The sequence below is a fragment of the Mixophyes fleayi genome, unplaced genomic scaffold (assembly GCF_038048845.1).
Source record: "Mixophyes fleayi isolate aMixFle1 unplaced genomic scaffold, aMixFle1.hap1 Scaffold_156, whole genome shotgun sequence".
In the NCBI taxonomy this organism is placed as follows: Eukaryota; Metazoa; Chordata; class Amphibia; order Anura; family Limnodynastidae; genus Mixophyes; species Mixophyes fleayi.
The window spans coordinates 22,321-43,223 of record NW_027445974.1 but is presented as its reverse complement, the minus strand read 5'-3'; the positions used below and the strand labels follow the sequence as shown (position 1 = coordinate 43,223).

The following is a 20,903-nucleotide window of genomic DNA, read 5'->3' as shown; positions in this document are numbered from 1 at the left end:
AGTGTATTTCTGAGAAATGAGAGACTACGGCGTTAATATTGTTTTTTTCCGAAGCCCCTCTTTCGATTGTTACTCTCATGCAATGTGTCCATTACCGGTGATAAATAGAATTTGGAGGGTTCTAAGAACGGAGCCTCCGTGAATAGCTTGGCAGTGTCGGGAGCTGCACATATTAAATTAATATTTTAGTTTTCTATTTGCTCGGACGAAAGGTATAATCACAAACTATCAGCGTCCTGTGGCTGACGGGAAATGAGAAATACAGCAAGCATCCTGAAATAATGCTGTGCTTTGGGCAGAGATCATCCCAAGACCTGTCCACTCCAAGAAGCCATCTCGCTAAAGAATCATTATCTAGAAATGCCTGGGGTCCGTCGCTCTTTGATTCCTTTTTAACGATATAGGGCCTATGATGGGATATATCATTGGAGTTATTCTATTAAACTGCATTAGAAGTGATGAATGTTTGGAAACAGCTTAAGAGAACTATTCAACTTGATGTCTTACGTCTAGGATTTATAAATAGTTATTTTCCCAGGGGAAGAAGGGGGTTAATTTCTTAAATTCTAGAAAGTAAAGCAATAAATACAACCACCGTGTATATTTTGTAGAACGCCGGTGTAAAATCAAAATATACTGTATGCAAATGGTCTAGTAGGCTTGATATGTTTTGCAGCTCAAAGGTTCCATTAGGTTGTTGATGTTGCCTTAAAGTGAGCCGCAGGCAAGACTTTACTAAGAAATGACCATATTGTACGGCAAAGAGGGAATCTGGTCTCTCGGCCTCAAGCTTTTTAGGGATTAAATATATCTTTGTGCATGGACGACATTTTGAAAACGTCTGTCAGGCACGAATGAATGATATTCTCTCTCCCTGTTCTCAGTATGAGGAAGTTATATTAAAGGCTCCTAGTAAACTTGAAAGAGGTTTATCTTGCTTTCAAAGAGCGTTTTGTTCCTTACGACCTCTTTGGTGCATTCGTGGTGCTGCAAGAGGTATGGGTTCTGTGAGTGTTTGCGAAACTTAACCAAACTTAAAATCACTGGTTGCTGCTCTACCACTAAAAATGGACTACAAAAGACCTAACTCAAATCCTTGCTTGTTCTTCAATCTCAAAAACTTGTAGGTTTCATTATTGTGACAAAAGCACTTCGGAAAATAGTTGATAAACTTTTTTATGATAGTGACATGGATGATTACAACACAATTGTCTCTAAGCAGTGGGTCCACACTGACCAAAGTAAATTGGCTACAATCACTAGTACTTTGGAACAATTCCATGAAGTGGAACATTAAAAACCCACCTTTTCCTTAAAGCCTTTCAGTCTCATGCCTAAACTTCCACCGGTCAGCTACCTCTCTTTCTCATCCCTTCTTCCCCTTCCTCGACTCCGTCTCCGTTTCTCCCGTCTCTCCGTCTCATCCATGTGTCTGTCTGTCTTCCCCTCCCTTTAGATTGTTCGCTCCTTTGAGCAGGGCTCTCCTACCTTCTGTTTCCATCACTTTTAACTGCGCTCTCCAGCTACTCTGCTCATCGCCTCTCAGTCCCTCTGCCTCCTCTCGCTTCTCTCCGCTCCCCTCAGTGACTCTCAACCTGTCATCTGTGCCCACCCTCTTGGGCAATAGTTACCTGCCTATACTCACTTTTCCCCTCCCTCCCTCTCTTTCATGCTGTGCCTGAGCCTCCAGAGTTATAGTGCTTACTGTTACTTGTACTGTGCTGTTTCACCTTGTACTGTGCCATTGTTTGTCCCTGTACGGCGCTACGGATACTTTGTGGCGCCCTATAAATAAAAATTAATACTAAATAATAATAATAATAATTCCTGGCAGACCGGCATCAAATACCAGAAGTACCTCATTTTAATCTACATAGCCAGCGAAAGATGATCCCACGACTCTGGTGGGATTACCAGCGAGTTCCCTTTATAAGGGTCCTTCTCCTTTCTATGGGTGTCAGTTCATCAGGTCTCCTACCTGATAGGAGGCACCTCCACTAACTCCCGAGTGTGCTCATACTTACCTTTGTTCCTGTCTAAGCAAGTTAGGCCGCTCATTCATTGGCTGCAAAATCGGTCCTGTTCCAGAGTGTGGATCTCAGTGCTTTTGCTCTCCGCAGTTCAACGCTTCACAGCATTACCTGTTCAGCTTATTCCACAGTCAAGATCTGTGGCCTCACTGCAGAGCAGTGCTCATGTTCGGTCCTGTTCCAGAGTAATAACACCTGTGTGGATCTCAGTGCTTTTGCTCACCACACTTCACCGCTTCAAGCATTACCTGTTCCGTTTATTCCACAGTCAAGACTGTGGCTTCACTGCAGAGAATTGCTCTCATTTTAATGCCATTTTAGTGATGTGCTCTATTAGGTCCATGTCAGATATTTCTTCCCATCCTGGCAATCTGTAGATCATACTGGGGTATATGAAGCACTTTTCAAATACTAGGGTTACTCAACATGCCTAAGTTTTTATTCCAATATTTTGTTATTAAATTGCATTTATGTTTTATTTCACATAACTAATGTTAATACCTGTAGCTGGCGCCGTGCTCCATCAAGCCAAATGCCTGGCAATTGTAGCCAGCGTCTTGCTGCCGATAGGATGTAGCAGTCGCTGTCTAAAGTATAGCTGGTAATGGCAAACAGCATATTTTCACTTCACACTGTTAGCCACTAGCCAGATGATCTGCAGCATTAGCTGTCTAGCTAATCTCATGAAAATTCAGCTTCCTGCACTTGTGCTGCTAATTATGCCGGACTCTCCTCATTGGCCTTTCTGTGCTTAAAAACCCTTAATGTTGATCACCTGTGCTGGTGGTAGTTACTTTGTTCTTTATGAGCAACTTTTTAGACTCATGCCATTGAATGGGTGCAAGGACATTAGCAACGGTTCCTTTCAGACCCAAAGGAATAGCACTGAGTAGCTACTGACAGCTATTCTTTATATTCTTTATTTCCACAGGCTTTTAAACTTTCCACCAGGAATCCGTTCTGGCTTTCTTTTCCCTGGAGGGTATAAATTAACAGGTAGTGGGACAAGTAGACTTTTTATAATGAGGCCAGGGAGCACCAGGGCGCATGGTACTGACACTTAGAGCAGGATGCTTAGTCGTCAAACACATGTTTAAAAACCCCTTGCCAGAAAAACTGCTACAAAATTATATCTGAGTTTTTTGTCTACCTCTGGATATTTTGCTGTTGAACCAATTCGAATAACGCTCTTCTATGCGTTTTAAGAACTATCATCCGTTATCTTCTCCTTTTTTTTGAACATTTGATAGAGCAACCCTTGACTTATTACCAGGTAAGGGTATGACAACTTATTATCAGGATGTATTATCAGGCTACTAGCCGTTACCAGAGTAGAGTCTTTTAAATGTTCTGAGGTAAAAATATCTATCAAATTCAGGCATACAGTCAACAAGTTCAACAACATCTCCTACTTTAGTAGGAGGCGCATCATCCTGCGCTTCACTGTTGCTTTTGTCAATATCTGACTATCCAATCACGTTTGAAAAAAAGAAACCTTTGTGGAACACTCCCACTGCCACAGTGTCAGTAACATTTTCAAGCGGGTCTGGATTATTTACTTTTGCAATCAATTGGGTCTCCCACAGCTTTCAGAATTGGGAAAAATTTCTCCCCAATATAACATCAAACTCGACGCAAGTAATTAATCCTACAGTGACTATCACGTGACCACACTGTGTTTGTATGTTCACTTTAGTGGTAACAAAATATTGAGTAGTGTATACATGTTACCCCAACAGTTTTCCCTTGACGCTTAAAGGGGTTTACCAATTCAGTTTTAACTAGAGAAACCATACTACCAGAATCAAGCAGAGCCTTTACTTGCTTGCCTTCTACAGAAATGTTACACAGTTGTTTGGTTCAATGTGGCAGGCTAGCTGGGCACATTGCATAGATTGAAAGGTAAGTGGACAATTAACAGCAATATGGCCTAAGTCATCACATCTAAAACATCTGATCACATATTTATCACAGCTCAGACGAGGCAAGAACCTTCTTCGCAATAACTGGCCAATCTCCAGGTTCTGAGCCTACAGTCTCTGTACAATTCAGTTCATTCCACCACCCAGCACCCTTTTCCCCTGGAACAGTGTTACTAGAATCCAATGGAGATTGCCGTTGTGAAACTATGGGCTGGTGGAGTGTATTAATCAGTTCCTCTACTGCCACATACTTGGTCTGCATCACTTTCAGTGAAGCAATAGACGATGATAGGAACTAAACTTCCTGATGCAGCTGTCACAAAAGCTAGATAGGTGGAATGGTCTTGATCCCTGCTTGAGTGACAGCTACCCCTAGAGAGGCGCGGAGTCCAACGGAGGAGAGGTATTCACCAGAGATGTCCGCAAGGAAATATGGTCTTAGCTGCTCTCAACTGCAGGTCGCGGTCCTCTAGGGATAATACAGATAATACAGAGAACCACAAAATAACTATAAAGCAGAATGGAATGTAGCCTCAGGTGTATGGAATACCCGGAACAGGACGGGTGCTGTGCGATGATCAGCAGTATAGCCACGAATCTCGCTAATAGGATAGGCTGAGCAGGAAGTACAGTCAGAGATCTAAACAGTGGAATAAGCTAAACAGATATAGCTGTGAAGCGATGCACTGCGGTGAGCAGAAGTACTGAGATCCACACAGGTGTTATAACTCTGGAACAGGACCGATGGTGAGCGATACTCTGCAGTGAGGTCACAGGTCTAGACTGTGGAATAAGCTGAACAGGTAATGCTGTGAAGCGGTGAATGGCGGAGAGCAAAAGCACTAAGATCCACACAGGTGTTATAACTCTGGAACAGGACCGGACATCTTTCTTTGCTCTTTTTAACCTTATCACTTTTTGAGCAGGCTCCAAGAATCCTCGGGCTGATGCTTTGTCTTGTTTCTTTGATGATTATGACTCTCTACCACCTTCTCAACCTCAATCCATCTTCGAGTGTGCAAAGATCATTGCTCTGACAGATACTTTACACAAAACGCCCCCTCCAGGGTGTTCGTTTGTGGAACCGCACTTACGTCCTAAGATACTACGTTGGGCTTTCTTTCAAACTTCTTCTGCCTCCTTCATTGAAGGTCTATGACACCTTTCATATTTCACTTCTCAAGCAAGTAATTCTTAACGAATATATTCATTTTCCTCCTGATCCTTTTTCTATTCTAACTGCTGTTGGTGAAGAGTTCGAGATCAGCCATATTCTGGATTCCTGTATGTCTCGAGGACAGCAACAATTCCTTGTCCATTGGAAACAATATGGTCCTGAGGAAAGAGCCTGAGTGGATCAAAAAGATCTTCATGCTCCTCTTCTGCTGAAAAAAAATTTCAAATATTTTTACCAGTTTTGGAGTAGGGGAGAGGGTACTATCAGACACCATCCCTGTGTCTTTCTTTCCACACAGGGACAGAAGCCTTCTCTGCCCCCGACAGTCTGGACGCCAAGAAACCAGACTTGTGAAGCCTGGCCGACCGGTCAGTCCCACGGCGCATGCGCTTCCCATTGCCAGGTAAAGGGATGCTATTCTGAACTCCGGCAGTGCCACGTGACATCACTGCAGCCGGTAAACTTCCTGAAGCCCACACTATTTAAAGGGGGCTCCATTAGGGTGCCATAGTATTAGGTTCCCTATTCTCCAGGCGTTCTATGTGCATCTAGCAATCTTGGTCTGCCTTCCCGGTTCCTGACTTGGCTCTTCCTGACTCCTCCTGCGGATACTACGTTTGGCTTGGTGACTTCCTTCCAGTGTTTGACTTCGGCTTGCCTGACTATTCCTTTGGATCTCCCTTTGGTACTGCGCTGACCGCACTGCTAGAACTCAGCTTCCCTTACTATCCAAATCCTTCTGTTTACCTCTCTGTTTACCGTTCTGGAGAACCGTGACCTGTGTACCTCCCGCCGCTAAATCCAAACCTGCTTGCGAGGGTCCCTGATGAAGACCAGGGGCACGTTAGACTCCATGGGGTATATTTACTAAACAGCGAGTTTGCAAAAGTGGAGATGTTGCCCATAGCAACCAATTAGATTCTAGCTGTCATTTTGTATAATGTACTAAATGAATGATAACTAGGATCTGATTGGTTGCTATTGGCAACATCTCCACTTTTTCAAACCCGCAGTTTAGTAAATATACCCCGGGTGGAATATCAGGATCTGAGGAGAGATTGTGACAGGTGGTCACAGATGCTAGATGCTGGGGTCACAGAAATAAGGCACTGCTTGTGGCAGAGAGAACCCCAAGAAATTACTTGGTCCAAATTCGAATTGAGTTGGGGAGCATGAGTAGGTAACCAAGGTAGCCCTAGAATGAGAGAATTGATCGACCTAGGCAGAACCAGAAAATGAATCAAGTTTTGATGCAAAACACCTACCGACAACCTAATGGTGGAGGTAATCCTGATAATAGATCCGCTAGAGACACATTTACCGTCTGTCTTCAAGGAAAGTGGTTGTGGCAAGGGTAGCATTGGTATTCAGAGTTGTGAAGCAAGAACAGCACTAGAGTCCACAAAGGCCGATGTCTCAAAAGGGTCACTAGAAGCATCCAACTTGACTGTCATTAAGAAGTTGGAATTAAGTGTAGAGTAGGGAGCAAGTGAAGTAGCTTCTAGATCAGTTTTCTAAAAACCGACTAGGAGACACCGTTTATTGGTCTCTTGGAACAAGAGATATGCAGGTGACCTGGCTCTCTACAGTAGAGGCAAAGATTCTGTTTGAAGCGTCTCTCACGCTCTTCTGGAGTAAGGCGGGAATGACCGATCTGCATAAGTTCCTCTGATGTGGGTTCCGGGTTCTGGAAGCACGGTGCAAGCCATGCTGTCAGTGGATTTAGTAGCGGGAGGCACGCAGGTCGCGGTTCTCCAGAACGGTAAACAGAGAGGTAAATAGAAGGATTTGAAAAGTCAGGAAAGCTGAGGTCTAGCCGTGCGGTCAGTGCAGTTCCAAATGGAGATCCAAAAGAATAGTTAGGCAAGCCAAAGTCAAACACTGGAAGAAAGTCACCAAGCCAAAAGGAGCATAGCAGGAGGAGTCAGGAATAGCCAAGTCAGGAAACGGGAAGGCAGACCAAGATTGCTGGATGCACATGGAACGCCTGGAGAATAGGGGACCTTATACTCTGGCACCCTAATGGTGCCAGAATCCCCTTTAAATAGTGTGGGCTGCAGGAAGTTTGCCAGCAGCGGTAACATCACCTGCCGCCGGCGGAGCTCAGAATTGCATAGTGTTCATGCACAATACAAGTTATATATACAGTATTTTAAACCACCTCTGCATGCAGCCACTACTGACAGCCCGAGTGTTGGACAACCAATATTATAACCAGTGTTCTTCTTACCAGCTCACTGGGTGACCTGCATACTGCAATTTTATCACAAGTCTCCAGCTACCTTTTTTCTTAGCAAGCCCTACACTGATAAGCCTTGCAACTTCTGTTCTCTGCACTTTAATGTAGCTTTAGCCTCCACCCACATACTCAATTGGTATTCAGCCCAGAAGTGACACTCCCAAATTACACAAAACTATGTCTTCTTGAGACAAACTTTATACCCTGCTGACATTGATCCGCTCAACTGACCCTTTCGGAGATTCTAACTATATTGTATCTAGCAGGTCACAATAGCAACTATGGGTCCTTAAAAGATTAAACCTTCTAAACCGGCTCCTCAGCTCCCCTTTTTCAAACCTCAGAAGCTGGGTTCTGCATCCTTGTCATCTAAAGGAGATGAATATCCTGGTGGGGCCCATTCTCTTATCTAGTGCTGCTCAATTCCCCTTCTCCTGGTGACACTTTATCACAGATTGATCCAGATGCTCCGGTCATCTTTAAATCTTTGCAACATCTATTATCCACCTTTAAAGCAAACCTGCTCTCTGACATGTGCTCTTCCCTCAAGACCATCCATTCTGAGGTGATAGAACTGGGAAGCAGGACAGATCATCTAGAAATCAAAATGTGGGAGATGGTAGCCTCTCACAACGAACTAATAAAATCCCATGAACAACTAGAGTCTGAAGTGGGTATCCTGAAAGACAAACTAGCAGATTCAGAGGATAGATCCTGCCGAAAAAATATTAAGATATGTGAAATTCTGGACCAAGTATCCAATGCTGTTCTTCTATCTTTTGCCACTGACTTCTCCCAGAACCTGCAACCTGCAGCCTCTGCTCAGGACTTACTAATAGCTAGCATCCACAGGCTACCCAGAGTGCAGACCACTCCCAATACCCTGCTGAGAGACACTCTCTTGTGATTACACTTTTTCCACATAAAGGAGCGCATTCTATGAGCAGCGCATGAGGCCGAGGACTCAAATATCCTTCAAGACCTTCAGTTGTTCCCGGACTTCTCCCCAGGCATGGTAGCAAAATGCAGTTCTGTCCAATCGGTCACAAGAATTCTGAGGGACAATGACATTCCATACCAATGGTGTTTCGCAGTAATAGAGTTGGTTCACAAGAATAATATTATGCATGTCATTCTTACTGTGGAAGGGGGTCCAAGCTTCTGATGACCTAGAATCTCTTGCCACACCAGTATGACCCCAAATCTTTGGTTAAGCTCGTTAGCGACTGAACCAGACTGGGGATATCCGGAGTCCAGGAAGCATCATCCTAACTGTTGGGTTCTAGCCTGTGCTCCAGTTAAATTGAGACCAATCTCCTTTTTCGGAGGATCTGACCTCCACTTCTAGTATTCGCTCCAAAGACCGTCCCTCCTGGTTTGTTTACCCTAACTTTTGGTAAATGCCTGTGGGACACGCAAGTATCAGACATTACTTATTCGTGTATTGACTGCCTCACTAGTTCTGGTTCTGTTTTTGGAGACCCACAAATATGTTTATATCATCAGACTTCCAGTGGTGTATTTGCTGTTGTTGCCTCTTCCACAGGTCTCTGAAATGGTTACTATGGACAAAACACCTTTTACACCACTTATACATAAGTTTGCCAGCTATTTCATATTTACTCTGCTAGATTCTATTAGAGGGCAGATCCTGAGAAAAAATTAATATGTCGTCCAGATAGACGACGACACAAACATATAACAGGTCCCGGAAGATCTCATTCACGAAACCCTGGAAGACAGCGGGAGCGTTACACAACCCGAAGGGCATAACTAAGTACTCATAATGCCCATCTCTGGTGTTGAAAGCTGTCTTCCATTCGTCTCCGGACCTGATCCGAATTAAATTATAGGCACCTCCAAGATCCAGCTTGGTAAAGATCCGGGCTCCCTTGATACGATCGAAGAGCTCAGTAATTAACGGAATGGGATACCGATTTTTGATGGTAATGGCATTAAGTCCACGAAAATCTATACAGGGACATAATGACCCATCCTTCTTTTTCACGAAGAAGAATCCCGCTCCAGCGGGAGAGGAAGAAGGTCGAATAAATCCTCGCTGGAGGTTCTCCTTAATGTACTCAGATGTAGCTTGAGACTCAGGTAAAGAAAGTGGATACACACGGCCCCTAGGAGGAGTCTTGCCTGGTTGTAGATCAATCGGACAGTCCCAAGAACGATGAGGAGGGAGGTGTTCAGACTGAAGCTTATCGAATACATCGGCAAAGGAAACATACTGTGGAGGAAGACCCGGTGGACACGATGAAATGGAGGATTGCTGTATCTTGAGTGGAACAACTTGAGAAAGGCAACGATGATGACATTCAGACCGCCAGGACGTGACTTGAGGAGTGTTCCAGTCAATCTGAGGGGAATGAAGTTGAAGCCATGGAAGGCCTAGTACGATAGGACTGGTAGTAACAGGAAGAATTAGAAATGACATTTTTTCCTGGTGTAAGGCTCCAATTTGAAGAGTCAATGGAGACGCACTCTGAGTAATGAGACCATTAATTATACGTGATCCATCGATAGCAGTAACGGTAACGGGTACCTTTAAAGAAATCACTGGTAGGGACCATTGATTCACTAGGGAACTAGAGATAAAATTTCCTGCAGCTCCAGAATCTATAAGTGCTTGAGTGTCAAAGGATTTGGTAGCAAAGGAAACGGTAACATCAAAAGCACAAACTTTCACTTTCGTGGAACATGGAGAGGACTCCAGAGACCCTAACTTTACCTCTCCAGAACTGGTTAGGGCCTGGCTTTCCCGACTTCCTAGGACATGAGTTGAGCATGTGAGTAGAATCAGCACAATAGATACAGAGTCCATTTTTTACTCTTCGTTCCTTCTCCTCTGATGTTAATTTGGAGCGACCTACCTCCATAGGTACTACTGGAGATGGAGCATGATGAACTTGAGGTACTGAGCGAAGAGGTGCTTTATAGGAAGTTACTTTCTCGGAATCCCTCTCACGAAATCTCATGTCTACACGATGACAAAGAGAAATCAACTCATCCAAGGAGGAGGGTAGTTCTTGTGAGGTCAGTGCGTCTTTAATCTTATCAGAAAGCCCCTGCCAGAAGGCGGCAATCAAGGCTTCAGTGTTCCACTGAAGTTCAGAGGCAAGTATCCGAAATTGAATGACATACTGAGCTACGGTGCGAGATCCTTGGAGGATGCTGGAAGCTGCAGAGATAACACGACCAGGTTCGTCAAACACACTTCGAAACGTGGAAATAAACTTGGCACTATCTTGCAACAAAGGGTCATTTCTCTCCCACAGAGGGGAAGCCCATGCGAGAGCCTGTCCGGAAAACAAAGAGATGAGATAGGCCACTCTGGAACGATGAATAGAGAAGTTATGAGATTGAAGTTCAAAATGAACGGAGCATTGATTAAGAAAGCCCCTACAGGTTTTGGGATCTCCATCATATTTAGAAGGAGTAGGCAGGTGTAGCGTGGAAGCGATGGACACCTGAGATGGCACTGGGGAAGGAGATGGAGATACTGGAAGCTCAACGGTTGCCGCTACATTTTGCACAGGGATTCCTTGGGAGGCTAAAGCCTGACCTAAATTCTGTACTCACCTGATATTATTTTCTGCATACTGCCACCACAATAGCTACAATCAGTGCAACAGTAAAATAAATCCCAATGTGCAAGGAAGACTGTGTTGTGCTTGTTTTGGATTCTATTAAGAGAAGGAATAAGGTAAGTTAAGAGAGGAGCAGTATAAGGGCTTGTTCATTTTAAGTGTTTAACGGTCATTATTAAAGTTTGTTCACCGCACTTCGATACTGATAGTCCAAATAATAATGAAAGGGATTGTATGTGTACATACACACTTTCTGACTGGCGTCATTACCGGAATTGCATGCGGTGCCCAGAAACATCAACGCTTAGTACATTATAATGTAATTCCATGGGCGCGCTCAGTAAGTACAGCGTACACTATGGTGCAGGGAAGCTCTGAGAACACATGTCTAACACTCTGTTAAGAGCATGGATAAAGTGCATGGTTTTGTCTATGTTTGGACAAGCACTAATAGAGTACTAAATGCAAATCACTGCTTAAAGGAAAAAAAAAACATGTACTGAATAGATTTTGCAAAATCAAAGGATGACTGCAGCTTAAAGGTAGGGTATGATTTCTTCAAATACACATTTTTTTTAAGTTTCCTAACTGCTTAGCTGATACTCACTCCATTTCACACGGATTATCTCCTCCAGGCTGCTGTGATCCACATGACAGGAGTAACTGTCCCCATCCCTGGGTATCACTTCCACAGTGACTCTGGTCTGATAGGTGCCGTCAGGATTGGGGAGGATCTGATTGACCTCATCTGAGAGAACCTTTTCCATCTCATTCTTCATCCACCACACATCCACAACTCGGGGGTAAAACTCATACACCCAGCAGTGAAGCTTTGTGACCCCGTCTGCTTGTTGATCTGAGACCTCCACCTGTGGAGGAACTGACAAATACACAACACATATTAAAGGTAAGTCATTGTTTATTTATGACCTCCTCTAACTAGGAAAATAGCGTCAATCACACCATATATACTAACGTCATTTGTGTCATACACAGCCCCAACTTTTGAATTGTAAAGGTATCAAGAAGGAACATTTCCAAAAGTGCAAATTATGTGGATGCACAATGGCTTTTCTTTTAGTGCTTAAATGTACCTATTTGTCCACCTACCACAGACATAGATGGATAGATACCTACAATCAACATTTGGTCACTATCCACAGGAAAATGGGGCTGCACCTACTTTTGTTGGAGTGTGGGTCCAACTGGGAATGTGTATGGTACAAATAATAAAAGTACTACTTCAGAGTCTGCACTAACTTTAGAATCACCCCTTCAATATTTGAGACTTTTTGAATTACCTCTTAAAACTCTGCTTGTTCCAGCTTTGAGAAATGTGATTTTGCTAAGCTGACTCCATCTTGTTGCCTTATAGTCATTTTGTTCTCTTATAGCTCAAAAACAGCTTCGATATAGCTAGTTTGTAGAAGTTATTCATTATCATCTCGCTGTTTGCAAGAAACTATGCCCATGACCTTTGATATGGCAGCCAGGAGATAAATCAACCCCCCCTGGGGAGAATTCCTGTGTGAAAATGGGAGAATGTAGCAAGATCTGTGTAAAGGAAGCATGAGTGGTTAATACCTTTTGGGGCGTATTTTTCTGAAATACGTGATTTTGTGCTCTATAGGTATGAACCTGTGAACGGAACTGTGAGAAAATACTTTATTTAAATATAGAATCCCCAATTATTATTTTAACAATGAATAAATCACCTAAATCCATGGGGATTCTCTTTCTTCAGGCTTTTTAATCCTTAAGAAAACTACTAAAAACCATGTACAATGCACACTGCCGGGGCCCCATTGTGAACTAACCAATAAAAAGGAGGAGGCGCTATTAAAAGCCACTCTGGCAGCCAATGCAATGAGACTGCCAGTGGGATTGGCTCCAGGGCCGCTCCTGCAGTTCCCCAATGGACCAACATGGATGAGGGACCCCTGTGTAGCGCAATTATATACCCCCTATAGTAAATTAATGGGGTATGAGAAATTGAGGAGTTCTGCAACCATATAATGGTCGAGTGATTTTTATAAAAGTTACAAAAAGCGGATGTCTCTTCTAATAGCCATAGTCATTTATAGGATAGTGGGTGCTATATTTTTTTTTTACAATACACAGAATACATGTTCCTAAGGAACAGTTTAGCTATGACATAATATGTATAATTCACTTTTTTTTATTATTATTTTATTATTTTTTATTATTTTTTTATTATTTTGTTTTTGTCATGGTGCTGCGTTCTCTGGCATATGGTCCAGTCCTGGGCATAGAGTAATTGTGCGCAAAATACGCAATTTATTGCCATTTATGCATCTTAACGAATGATATACAAGGTTATCCAAAAACAAGGTTTAAAGAGCAATATGCTGTAACTCACAGCAACCAATCACATTTTATAAGTCTAGATTGAGCAGTCTAATAAACATTAATATCTTATTGGTCAATGTAACTTGCAGCAAATGAGGACTGCCTGCACCCATTTACTGAAAAGGCCATCTGTCTTTCCTTCTATGTGCTCTGATCTATCCACATTATCACTTGATAGTGTTGATCCATCCGGTTCTACCTATTTCTGTGACACCTCATGAATGTGCACCCTGTATTTCATCCCAGCAACATTAAAAAAGAACAAGCACTGAACACACATTCAGCTTCATAGAAAAGAAAACAAAAAACAGTTTTATTTTGTGAACCGTAAAAAAATAAACATTAAAATGATTATGAAGCCTGATAAATCTTCAGAAAGCAGTTAATGATTAGACGGACATGAAACGATCCCTGGTAGCATGAAACAAAACAACACTATTTGCATATTAAAAAAAATATGATGCAGTTATACTTTAACAGACATTGTTCTGTGTGTATGGACGGCTTTCACTGGGATGCAGCAGATGTAAGTTTCATTGTATCACAGTATGATTTAGGAGAATGAGATCATATTTCCATATCTACTGTTCAAAATCTATTAAAGCCTCACAAGTTACAGTTCTAGATATAACATATATGTATTCATTGTTACACTATCCCCTTACAGGAGGGACAAGTTACGATAAGGGCGTGATCACGTAACTGTGACATAATTAGTTGTGGAATACTCTGTTCCAGTGATTAGCAGCCCTATCTCACCTCTGTTGATTGGCTGATCACATATTGATCCCTCCAGTTGATACCCCTTAAATCATTAGCATTGGGGCTATATTATGTCAAGTCGTGGTCCTCTATTCACATCACTTAATTAACATTTCCATTTAGACTACTGCACGGAAGACAATTCAAACAGATGTAGAGCGGTTTATGTTGTATATGGAAAGTTAGACTCTCGCATTTATTAACAACACTGTCAATATACGATTCTCTCTCTCTCTCATTACATTATGCTATTGTGTACAAGTAGAGTAATGTGACTTTAGAAATTACTGCTAACACATCCAGCCGCAACTCTATCCTATCGCGGGGTGTAAGTATACACATCTATTACTCCTGACATATGTCTGGTGCAGTTACTACTGGTTTTGAGCTGGATTCGTTTTGAGACGTGTGCCTATTATGTCTTGTATGGACGGGCTGGGTGGGTTTCTTTGAAACTTATACAATTAGTGGCCCATTCCTGGGGTGTGGTCGGTTTGTATTCATCAATGTCTGGATCTTGTAGACTAACTGTTGACCTGTCTACTGACGTCCAGTAAAGGGAATGTCTTGAGGTCAGAGGTGGATTTAAAATTACGGCTTGGATATCCACCTGTCATTAGAGCAAGGCATTATATTTACAGGATTGTCTCATCCGGCACCACCCGAATATTTGTTACACTGAATCCATGTAAACAAATCTCGTAATTCAAGTTTCTTTTTTTTTTGTATTATAGAACAGAGATGATACATAACAGCATCCTATTTAATTAAAATAAACAACAAGGGTATATTACTACAGACAACCAGGTGATGGCAGGTGATGCACTTCATTCAAGCATTATCCACCCCAAAGAGCAGCTCCCCGACCTATGGTCATTGCTCATCCTAAAGATACACTGCACCCAGAGCGACAGCAGCGGGTCGCCCACAAAGCAAAAATACCTTTTGGGGCACAAGATCCTGCAAATATGCCGAAAAGCAAGAACTCCAACTCACAAGAATTGGACCATTATGTTAAAATTAGAAAGCCACCCAAAAAGACACTGCATTCCTTCAAACCACAGGCCATCCTCTTTTGTCTACACTTGACCCATGTTCCCCAGAGAGTATATTTACCTGGGGTAGTCTTGTGGAATGTCACAGCCTTGTTTGAGCACTAAATCCACATCTGCTATTTATGCCAGTTATATATAGGCCTGACATTGTGCCTGCTATTACATCCAATGCTTCTCCATTAAGAAATGATGATGGCACTCATCATCTCCTGCATTGACTATTGTAATTCCATCCTTACTGGTCTTTCCCGAATCAGACTCAATCCAGCAATTCAGCCTTACAATCCATTTTGCACGCAGCGGCTAGATTGATTTTTCTTGCAAATCGTTCTTTCTCTGCTGATCCAGTCTGCCAGTCTCTACATTGGTTGCCTGTAGTAATATACCCTTGTTGTTTATTTTAATTAAATAGGATGCTGTTATGTATCATCTCTGTTCTATAATACAAAAAAAAAAAGAAACTTGAATTACGAGATTTGTGATGGCATGTACCAGACGTAATATTTGATAGTAATTGAGGCTCCATTGTAATGTCCATGGTTTGGATGTGATGCCTGGGTGTCCACATACTTTTGGCCATATACACTGGTCAGCCACAACAGTAACACCACTGGCAAGTAAGGTGAATAACATTGATTCTCTCATTACAATAGCACAAGTCAAGGGGTTGGATATATTAGGCAGAAAGTGAAAAGTCAGTTATTGAAGTTGATGTGATGGAAAAATTGGCTAATATAAGTTTCTGAGCGACTTTGACAAGGGGGAAATTGTGATGGTTAGAAGACTGGATCAGAGCATCTGCAAAAGAGCAGGTTTTGTAGGGTGTTCCTTGTATGCAATGGTTAGTTTGTACCAAAAGTGGTCCATGTAAGGAAAACCTCTGAACTGACAACAGGGTCATGGGCGACCAAGGCGCATTAAAGCGCGTAGGGGGTGAAGGTTATCTCATCTGATCCAATCTCACAGAAGAGCTACTGTAGCAGCACAAGTTGCTTAAAAGTTTAATGCTGACTATGATAGAAAGGTGACAGAACACACAGTGCATTGCAGCTTGCTGCATAAAGGGCTGCGGGTGTATGTGCATCGTTTACCTAGGGAAAAGATGGTACCAGGAAGCACTTTGGGAAGAAGGCAGGATGGCATAGGCAGTGTGGTGCTCTGGGCAATAATCTAGTGGGAAACCTTGGGTCCTGGCATTTATGTGGATGTTACTTTGACATGTATCCCCTACCTAAACATTGTTGCAGACCAAGTACACCCCTTCATGGCAATGCTATTTCCTGATGGCAGTGGCCTCTTTCAGCAGGATAATGCACCCTGTCATTTTAAAACATTGTTCAGTAATGGTTTGAGGAACATGACAAAGCAAAGAGTTCAAGGTGTTGAAATTCTCCAGCTCTCAATCCAAATGAACAACTATGGGATGTTCAGGAAAAAGTACTCTATGCCATGCAGGCCACACCTCACAGCTTACAGAATCTGCTGCTAACGTATTGGTGCCAGATAGCACAGGACACCTTTAGTACTTTTCAGCGGCCTTGTGGAGTCCATGCCTCGAGTTCAGAGCAGTTTGGTGGTACGAGGGAGACCTACACAATAATAGGTAAGTGGTGTTAATGCTGTGTATGTGTGTATACAGATAGGAACACAGTTAGTCTGCAGCAGCAGGCTGCAGACAGGGTTAAGTTTTCCCTAGCTTCCTCTTTGAGCACACACACACACAGGTGTTCCACATGGGTGTGATTGGTTTGCTGTGATTTGTTTGTAGTGCTTGGGGTGGAGGATAAAGACACTGTCTGTATGTGTGGGTGGCACCACCGATGCCAGTAAGTGGCCGGCGAGTAGACAGGGAAGTAATTTCTAACCAGATGTAGGTGGTGGGGATTTTCGTGTACTGTTACTGGATATGATTGCTGTACCAGCATTGGAGCTGTTTTACCATCCTGGCAACTGCTAATAAACAGCTAAATGGTTCAGCATACAAGTGTCTGATTCCTGTGAATGGTGTACTTTCTCACAAATATATATATATACATACACAAGATCAGGTTAGGAGTGCTGTTTACTGGGGTAAATCAGGTCTGAATTACACCCAAAAATAGTATCTACACTGCGTAGAGTAGTGGGCACTGGGCACCACAATAAAATATATAGAAAACCGTCAACAGGTCTGAATTACACCCAAAAATAGTATCTGGACTGCGTAGAGGAGTGGGCACTGGGCACCACAATAAAATATATAGAAAACCGTCAACAGGTCTGAATTACACCCAAAAATAGTATCTGGACTGCGTAGAGTAGTGGGCACTGGGCACCACAATAACATTTTTAGAAAACCTTCAAAAGGTCTACATTACACCCAAAAATAGTATCTGGACTGCGTGGAGTAGTGGGCACTGGGCACCACAATAAAAAATATATAGAAAACCTTCAACAGGTCTGAATTACACCCAAAAATAGTATCTGGACTGCGTAGAGGTCTGGCCACTGGCCACCACAATATAATATATAGAAAACCTTCAACAGGTCTGAATTACACCCAAAAATAGTATCTGGACTGCGTAGAGTAGTGGGCACTGGGCACCACAATAAAATATATAGAAAACCTTCAACAGGTCTGAATTACACCCAAAAGTAGTATCTGGACTGCGTAGAGTAGTGGGCACTGGGCACCACAATAAAATATATAGAAAACCTTCAACAGGTCTGCATTACACCCAAAAATAGTATCTGGACTGCGTAGAGTAGTGGGCACTGGGCACCACAATAAAAAATATATAGAAAACCTTCAACAGGTCTGAATTACACCCAAAAATAGTATCTGGACTGCGTAGAGGACTGGCCACTGGCCACCACAATATAATATATAGAAAACCTTCAACAGGTCTGAATTACACCCAAAAATAGTATCTGGACTGCGTAGAGTAGTGGGCACTGGGCACCACAATAAAATATATAGAAAACCTTTAACAGGTCTGAATTACACCCAAAAGTAGTATCTGGACTGCGTAGAGTAGTTGGCATTGGGCACCACAATAAAATATATAGAAAACCTTCAACAGGTCTGAATTACACCCAAAAGTAGTATCTGGACTGCGTAGAGTAGTGGGCACTGGGCACCACAATAAAATATATAGAAAACCTTCAACAGGTCTGAATTACACCCAAAAATAGTATCTGGACTGCGTAGAGTAGTGGGCACTGGGCACCACAATAAAAAATATATAGAAAACCTTCAACAGGTCTGAATTACACCCAAAAATAGTATCTGGACTGCGTAGAGTAGTGGGCACTGGGCATTACAATAAAAAATATATAGAAAACCTTCAACAGGTCTGAATTACACCCAAAAATAGTATCTGGACTGCGTAGAGGACTGGCCACTGGCCACCACAATATAATATATAGAAAACCTTCAACAGGTCTGAATTACACCCAAAAATAGTATCTGGACTGCGTAGAGTAGTGGGCACTGGGCACCACAATAAAATATATAGAAAACCTTCAACAGGTCTGAATTACACCCAAAAGTAGAATCTGGACTGCGTAGAGTAGTGGGCACTGGACACCACAATAAAATATATAGAAAACCTTCAAAAGGTCTGCATTACACCCAAAAATAGTATCTGGACTGCGTAGAGTAGTGGGCACTGGGCACCACAATAAAAAAAATATATAGAAAACGTTCAACAGGTCTGAATTACACCCAAAAATAATATCTGGACTGCGTAGAGTAGTGGGCACTGGGCACCACAATAAAAAATATATAGAAAACCTTCAACAGGTCTGAATTACACCCAAAAATAGTATCTGGACTGCGTAGAGGACTGGCCACTGGCCACCACAATATAATATATAGAAAACCTTCAACAGGTCTGAATTACACCCAAAAATAGTATCTGGACTGCGTAGAGTAGTGGGCACTGGGCACCACAATAAAATATATAGAAAACCTTCAACAGGTCTGAATTACACCCAAAAGTAGTATCTGGACTGCGTAGAGTAGTGGGCACTGGGCACCACAATAAAATATATAGAAAACCTTCAACAGGTCTGCATTACACCCAAAAATAGTATCTGGACTGCTTAGAGTAGTGGGCACTGGGCACCACAATAAAAAATATATAGAAAACCTTCAACAGGTCTGAATTACACCCAAAAATAGTATCTGGACTGCGTAGAGGACTGGCCACTGGCCACCACAATATAATATATAGAAAACCTTCAACAGGTCTGAATTACACCCAAAAATAGTATCTGGACTGCGTAGAGTAGTGGGCACTGGGCACCACAATAAAATATATAGAAAACCTTTAACAGGTCTGAATTACACCCAAAAGTAGTATCTGGACTGCGTAGAGTAGTTGGCATTGGGCACCACAATGAAATATATAGAAAACCTTCAACAGGTCTGAATTACACCCAAAAGTAGTATCTGGACTGCGTAGAGTAGTGGGCACTGGGCACCACAATAAAATATATAGAAAACCTTCAACAGGTCTGAATTACACCCAAAAATAGTATCTGGACTGCGTAGAGTAGTGGGCACTGGGCACCACAATAAAAAATATATAGAAAACCTTCAACAGGTCTGAATTACACCCAAAAATAGTATCTGGACTGTGTAGAGTAGTGGGCACTGGGCATTACAATAAAAAATATATAGAAAACCTTCAACAGGTCTGAATTACACCCAAAAATAGTATCTGGACTGCGTAGAGGACTGGCCACTGGTCACCACAATATAATATATAGAAAACCTTCAACAGGTCTGAATTACACCCAAAAATAGTATCTGGACTGCGTAGAGTAGTGGGCACTGGGCACCACAATAAAATATATAGAAAACCTTCAACAGGTCTGAATTACACCCAAAAGTAGAATCTGGACTGCGTAGAGTAGTGGGCACTGGACACCACAATAAAATATATAGAAAACCTTCAAAAGGTCTGCATTACACCCAAAAATAGTATCTGGACTGCGTAGAGTAGTGGGCACTGGGCACCACAATAAAAAAAATATATAGAAAACGTTCAACAGGTCTGAATTACACCCAAAAATAATATCTGGACTGCGTAGAGTAGTGGGCACTGGGCACCACAATAAAAAATATATAGAAAACCTTCAACAGGTCTGAATTACACCCAAAAATAGTATCTGGACTGCGTAGAGGACTGGCCACTGGCCACCACAATATAATATATAGAAAACCTTCAACAGGTCTGAATTACACCCAAAAATAGTATCTGGACTGCGTAGAGTAGTGGGCACTGGGCACCACAATAAAATATATAGAAAACCTTCAACAGGTCTGAATTACACCCAAAAGTAGTATCTGGACTGCGTAGAGTAGTGGGCACTGGGCACCACAATAAAATATATAGAAAACCTTCAACAGGTCTGCATTACACCCAAAAATAGTATCTGGACTGCTTAGAGTAGTGGGTACTGGGCACCACAATAAAATATATAGAAAACCTTCAAAAGGTCTGCATTACACCCAAAAATAGTATCTGGACTGCGTAGAGTAGTAGGCACTGGGCACCACAATAAAAAAATATATAGAAAACGTTCCACAGAGCTGAATTACACCCAAAAATAATATCTGGACTGCGTAGAGTAGTGGGCACTGGGCACCACAATAAAAAATAAATAGAAAACCTTCAACAAGTCTGAATTACACCCAAAAATAGTATCTGGACTGCGTAGAGTAGTGGGCACTGGGCACCACAATAAAAAATATATAGAAAAC

The 20,903-nt window shown here is 42.3% G+C and overlaps 1 long non-coding RNA gene across 1 annotated transcript; it reads right to left on the bottom strand.

The window, feature by feature from the left end:
• Positions 1–10,957: 10,957 nt before the first annotated feature.
• LOC142115238 (uncharacterized) lies at positions 10,958–12,677 on the bottom strand. Its single transcript, XR_012682108.1, has 3 exons — positions 12,266–12,677; positions 11,572–11,844; positions 10,958–11,060 (listed from the first exon to the last, which is right to left on the bottom strand). It is a non-coding gene; the product is annotated as an uncharacterized LOC142115238 (long non-coding RNA).
• Between the last annotated feature and the right edge of the window lie 8,226 nt (positions 12,678–20,903).